The sequence below is a fragment of the Heterodontus francisci genome, chromosome 33 (assembly GCF_036365525.1).
Source record: "Heterodontus francisci isolate sHetFra1 chromosome 33, sHetFra1.hap1, whole genome shotgun sequence".
Taxonomy (NCBI): domain Eukaryota; kingdom Metazoa; phylum Chordata; class Chondrichthyes; order Heterodontiformes; family Heterodontidae; genus Heterodontus; species Heterodontus francisci.
Genome location: NC_090403.1, coordinates 18,431,367 through 18,438,500, shown reverse-complemented (window position 1 = coordinate 18,438,500; position 7,134 = coordinate 18,431,367).

Here is a 7,134-nt window from a genome sequence, read left to right as displayed (position 1 = left end):
ACACTCTTTTTTCTCATTTTCAGTGCCAAGATGGCTCCTGGGCCGTTGGCTGCCTAGAGAGTGTCTCACTGTGCACATCTATCCCGCGGCTAACTGTTGCCACCTGTTGCTCTATCTCCCCCTAAATCTTCTCTTCTGTGGTTCAAGTTCCTCCGATTCTAACAGTGGGTGCATTTTAGCTCAAACCTCAAGTTAATTGTTAGTTTAAATGGCCTCTGTCTGTTAGTTCAAACCCGGTGTCCTCCAACTTCACATATTCCCACCTCCATAACATCATTTACCTTGTGAGCCCTGATAAAGATCTGGAAAAGACCTGAACCTGGATTTTTTCTCAAATCTGGCTTCAACTATCTGGACTTGTCTGGACATCAAGACCAGCTTTCTGCACTGCACGACATTGGAAAAAACTGTAAGTCTCTCTTCTGTCTGTGATCTGCTACTCTTCTTTGCTCGGTGAGCTGTGGAAAAGATCTGGAAAAATTTAGATCTCAATCTTTTCTCAAACCTGACTTCAAATTCCTGGACGTCTCGCAACATCGAGAAGACACTTCTACTCTGGACTACACTGGTTATTCCGTAAGACCCAACTTCTGTCTCTGATTTGCTGCGCTTTTGCAATATTTAAAATCACTTTGATCAGTTTACTGCCCATCCTCCACCACTGCTGTTACTGAGAGACCTCAGTCTCCTGCTGAACCTGGGACTGGCCACTGGTTATACTGGTTTTTCAGCTTTAGCCTGTTCCTGACCAGAATATCACCCACCTGGGCTGAAGAACAAAACTCTGCTGCTTCTGGATTTTATGGTGTCCTCCAACTTCACTATGACCACATATTTCCACCTCCATAACATCATCTGACTTCACTCCTGTCGCAGCTCATCTGCTGCTGAAACTCTCATTCATGCCTTTGTTACCTCGAGACTTGACTATTCCAATGCACTCCTGGCTGGAATCCTACATTCTACCCTCCAAAACTCTGCTTCCTATGTCTTAACTCACACCAAGTTCCATTGCCTTATCACCCCTGTGTGCACTAAACTGCATTGGTCTCTCCATTCCCTATCTCTGTAATCTCCTTCAGTTCCACAACCCTCCCTATCTCTGTAATCACCTCCAATCCCACAACCCTCCCTATCTCTGTAATCTCCTCCAGTTCCACAACCCTCCCTATCTCTGTAATCTCCTCCAGTTCCACAACCCTCCCTATCTCTGTAATCTCCTTCAGTTCCACAACCCTCCCTATCTCTGTAATCACCTCCAATCCCACAACCCTCCCTATCTCTGTAATCTCCTCCAGTTCCACAACCCTCCCTATCTCTGTAATCTCCTCCAGTTCCACAACCCTCCCTACCTCTGTAATCTCCTCCAGCCCCACAACTCTCTGAGATATCTGCGCTCCTCTAATTCTGACCTCTTGTACATCCCTGATTTTAATCGTTCCACCATTGGTGGCGGTGCCTTCACTTGCCAAGGTCCCATGCTCTGGAATGCCCTCCCTACACCTCTCTACCTTTCTTTCCTCATTTAAAACACTCCTTAAAACTTACCTCTTTGTCCAAGCTTTTGGTCATCTGCCCGAATATTGTGGCTCCGGGTCATATTTTGTTTTATAAGCCGCATGTGAAACATCTTAAGACATTTGATTTATTGAAGACGCTATTTAAATATAAGTTGTTGGTGTAATATACATTACTGCTCCTCATGGGGAGGTGAAGTAGTTCTGCTGGTGATGAAGCATCTAAAGGATAAGCTGAGCTGTGTAGTTCATTTTGGAAATTTCAAGCATTGGACTTACATGTCACTGACTACAGAATTTGAGAACAGACTGAAAAGTGCTTTCACTTTTCTTTGAATATTCCACAGTTGGCAAATTACTGCATATTTCGGAGCAAATCCATTGTCCAGCCATTTTAATCTGAGTTTATTTTAAAATTATCACCAGGATGAAGCATTAAAGAGGAGACACAAGGTTCACAGAGGACTGGGGAAACAAACAGCATTGGAATAATAAGTAGTTCAAAAATAGGGGGTTCAGATGATGAGGGGAGGGGGTTAGGGAAAGAGGGAGGAACGCGAAACAGACTAAGATGGATTTGGAGTGCATGGGATAAAAATTGGATAAGGCCCAACTGTGGGCACGGGGATCACGATAAGCGTTTCCCCCTTGTCGGATTGGGGTGATGCAGGACACACACAAACATCGTGTTGTCTCCGTGACTGGGGCATGGTGACCTGCGCTGAACACGCTGCTGACTGGCTGCACGTTCAGCAGGGGGCCCAGCATGAGTTAAAGCTAGCCTGCAACTCTTAAAGGGGAGGAGCATTCTGGCTGTTACAGGAACTGGACCTGCTTATGGAAGAGTTTCTCGGAAGGAAGAAAAAGGAGCAATGGAGCAGCAGGCGGTAGAGGGGGCTCCCAGTTTCTGTGATGCAACACTGAAGGTGGGAAGAAGAGAGAGGTCATCTTTCCACAGAGAGCCAGGTGGCCCTCCAGACACACGGCGAAGAGAATGAGAGCTGACAGCCATAGGGGCCAATGCCAGGAGTCAGCCTGACAACCTGGCTACAGCACCTGGAACAAATTAAATCTTCCAATGCCATCTCCTACCCAGCGCACCACAAACCTCACGTGCTGCTCAATGCACCCCACCCACCACTCCAAACTATATTTTATTCATAAAACGCTGTAAAAAATACATTACAAAACAGTTCAAAACAGCACCAAGTTGACCATACAAACAGTGCAAAGGAGATCGTTTTCCTTCAATACAGGGGTGAGTTGCCTCACAACCCTTCCATTTCATTTTACATGCTATGTACATTTTGCAGCAAACCCATATTTTCTGGATACAGCCCAAGAGGGCTCCCATGGATCCAGCCCCTCAGTTTACTTTGGTGGGGGGACCTTACACAGTGGTCTTTCCCTATTGAGTCTTTGCCGCGGCTGCCCCAAGCTTTAGTGCGGGCCTCACACGTAGTTCTGGACCTTGGAATGTGCCAGTCTTCAACACTCGATCGTGGACAACTCTTTGCGCTGGAAGACCAGCAAGTTTCGAGCAGACCAAAGAGCATCTTTCACCGAATTGATGGTCCTCCAGCAGCAGCTGATGTTTATCTCGGTGTGCGTCCCTGGGAACAGTCCGTAGAGCACAGACTTGCTTGGTCACTGAGGCCGTTGCAACCAGTATCACTGAAACCATCCAGGATGACAGTATGTTCCTGCTCAGGCACCTTCTCAAATCCCACTTCACCCTTATCCTGCTGTCTGCTGTGAAGTACAAGCTGAAGATGGTGAGCTCATGGACCTTTTGCTTTCCATCCACCCCACATTCCCTCACCCCAGTCTCCACTTCTGTATTTATGCTTCAGATAGCCAAGACCTGCTACCTGGTCAGCCAGTGCAGACTGATGATAGAGACTGAGAAGAAGAGTAGTTATCTAATGAAGAAGCACTGTAACTTGATCTGACACTAGCACAGATACTGGCACTGCATGTGCTTTAGAGGGTAGTATAGAGGTGGGATCTGCACATAATGAGTCACTGGGCACATGTGGGCTGCGTTAAGACCAGAAGGAAAGGTGCCAGCCTCCTGGAGGGTGATATCCCTCTGCTGCAGAGGACTCAGATCAGGACCTCAATAGGTAGCGTAAGAATTAAGGACAACAGTGTCCGTGATGGTCACTGGCAGCGCCGTCCTCTGCCCTGCTCTGCGGCTGCAGTTCTGGTTGGAGATGGTGGCACATTTCAGTGATCGCCTTCTTGGTGAATTGTCACTGCTGCAGATGCTGCCCTTGGCTGAGGTGGAGTTGGGAAAAGGACTTTCTGAAGACTTTAGGTGGGATGTCCTTCTGCTGAGAGCCCTCCTCCTCCTCCTCCTCCTTCTGCACACAGCTTCCCCCCTCTGCTGGCTGTGCTCCATTTCCAAGTCATGCTGCAGCCCAAGAGGGACAGCAACTACAACCCTCATGACTGAGAAGGTTTTCTGCTCAGAGGCCTTCAAAATCCACTCCATTCCTTGCAAAGGTCGAGCACCACTTCCTTCTGACTCAAACAACCTGTGTGAGTTCCTCCAATAACTCAGTCCACAGTATTTACACTAGGGGAGGCAGTGGCGTGGTGGTAATGTCACTAGTCTAGTAACCCATGGCCCGGCATATGCCCCACTCTACCATTATCATCAAGCCAGGAGAACAACCTTGGCTGAATGAAGAGTGCAGGAGGGCATGCCGGGAGCAGCACCAGGCATACCTCAAAATGAGATGTCAACCTGCTGAAGCTACAACACAGGACTATCTGCATGCCAACTTGTGTAAGCAGCAGGTGATAGACAAAGCTAAGCGATCCCACAACCAATGGATCAGATCTAAGCTCTGCTGTCCTGCCACATCCAATTGTGAATGGTGGTGGACAATTAAACAACTGACAGGAGGAGGAAGCTCCAAAAATGTTCCCATCCTCAACGATGGGCGAACCCAGCACATCAGTGCAAAAACAATACTGAAGTATTTGCAACAATCTTCAGCCAGAAGTGCCGAGTTGATGATCCATCTTGGCCTCCTCCTGAAGTCCCCAGCATCACAGATGCCAGTCTTCAGCCAATCCAATTCACTCCATGAAATATCAAGAAACAACTGAAGGCACTGGATACTGCAAAGGCTTTGGGCCCTGACAACATTCCAGCAATAGTACTGAAGACCTGTGCTCCAGAACTCACCGCGCCCCTAGTCCAGCTGTTCCAGTACAACTACAACACTGGCATCTACCCTGCAATGTGGAAAATTGCTCAGGTATGTCCTGTACACAAAAAGCAGGACAAGCCCCACCCAACTAATTACCGCCCCATCAGCCTACTCTCAATCATCAGCAAAGGGATGGAAGGGGTCGTCGACAGTGCAATCAAGTGGCACTTGCACAGCAAGACCCTGCTCACCGATGCTCAGTTTGGGTTCTGCCAGGGCCACTCAGCTCCAGCAGGACAAAAGAGCTGAACTCCAGAGGTGAGGTGAGAGTGACTTCCCTTGACATCAAGGCAGCATTTTGACCGAATATGGCATCGAGTAGCCCTAGCAAAACTGGAGTCATTGGGAATCAGGACGAAAACTCTCTGCTGGTTGGAGTCATACCTAGCACAAAGGAAGATGGTTGTGTTTGTTGGAAGTCAATCATCTCAGTCACAGGACATCACTGCAGGAGTTCCTCAGGGTAGTGTCCTAGGCCCAACCATCTTCAGCCGCTTCATCAATGACCTTCCCTCCATCATAAGGTCAGAAATGGGGCTGTTCGCTGATGATTGCACAATGTTCAGCACCATTCGCAATGGCACAACAAGGGGAAGAACGAACACATGATATACCTGGATAAAAAGTAATCAGGAACGATAAGGCAGGGGAAAAGAGTGGGTATGGCAGTAATGATCAAAAATACTGTTGCCGCACCACAAAGGAATGATGCACTTTAGGGTTCAAAGACAGAATTGATTTGTTAGAATTAAAGAACAGTAGAAGAGCAAATTTTATGCTACCATGTGTATAGAATAGGCCACTAAATAGTTGGAGGGAGAAAGAGGAGTAAATTTTCAGGCAAATTACGGAAAAATTCAAGATAATTTGAGTTGTGATAATGGCGGGCTTTAATTATCCAAATGTTGTCTGGGAAATAACTCTTTCAATTCATCCAATTTCGTATACTGTATTTGCTGCTCACGATGTAGTCTCCTCAATACTGGGGAGACCAAAGGCAGACTGGGTGACCGCTTTGTGGAACACCTCTGTTCAGTTCACAAGGATGCCCCAAGCTTCCAGTCGCCTGTCATTTTAATTCTCTACCTTGCTCCCACTCTGACCTTGGTGTCCTTCGCCTGCTACAATATTTCAATGAAGCTCAACATCAGCACTTCATCTTTCGACTGGGCACTTTAGACCTTTCTGGATTCAACACTGAGTTCAACAACTTTAGCTCTGTCCCTGCCCCCAGTTTGTTCTGTGTTTCTTTGCTAGTTTGTTTTTTTATATCTCTTAATTCTTTTGCTTTGTGTTTGGATGGCTGCTATCAAGCCATTCACACCTCTTCTAGACACATTTTTTGTTCCTTTATTTGTTCCATTATCACTCCCTTTGGCCCTGCACCATGAAAGCTTTTGTTATTTAATCTCTCCTGCCCTCCACCCTATCACAGATCTTCCTTTTGTTCTTCTAGCCACCCTCCCCACTTTCACTTGCTCAAACTTATAACAATTCTCACTTTTTACAGTCCTGATGAAAAGTCACAGAGCTGAAACGTTAACTCTGCTTCTCTCTCCACTAGATGCTGCCTGACCTCCAGCATTTCCTGTTTTTATTTGGGAGAAATAACAGTGTACGGGGAAAAGAGGGAGAGGAATTCCTGAAATATGTACCAGAAAATGTTCTTAATCTCTGAGGAAGCAAGCAGTGCTGAATCTAGTTCTGGGAAATGAAGTAGGCCAAATGGACAAGTTTCAGTGGGGAAGCATTTGGGGAACAGTGATCATAATATCGTTAGATTTAGAATAGTTGTGGAAAAGGAAAGATAAAATGTGAAAATACTCAACTCGAGCAGAGTTAACTTCAATAAGTTGTAAAGCAATCTGGTCCATGTGGATTGGAATCAAACGTTAGCAGATAAAATAATAAATGAACAATAGTTGGCCTTCATAAAGGAAATAATTCAGGGGCAGACTAGACACATTCCGATGCGGGGGAAAGGAAGAGTATCCAAAGCTCAAGGTTCCTGGATGATTAAAGATATAGAGATTAAAACAAAACAGAAAAATGAAGCTTATGATAAATAAAAACAAGAAATGCTGGAAATACTCAGCAGGTCTGGCAGCATCTGTGGAGAGAGAAGCAGAGTTAATGTTTCAGGGCAGTGACCCTTCTTTAGAACTTATGATAGACAGATTATGATAAATGTCTGGTTCATAACTCAGCAGAGAACAAAGCTGAATATCAAAAGTACAGAGGAGATTTGTAAAATGGAAATGATTGTGCAAAGAGGGAGATAGGGAATAGATTATCGGCTAACATAAAAGGGAGCCAAAAGTCTTTGATGTATATATAAATAGTAAAAGAGTCAAGGGAAAGATGGAACCAATTAGGGACCAAAAAGGAGATCT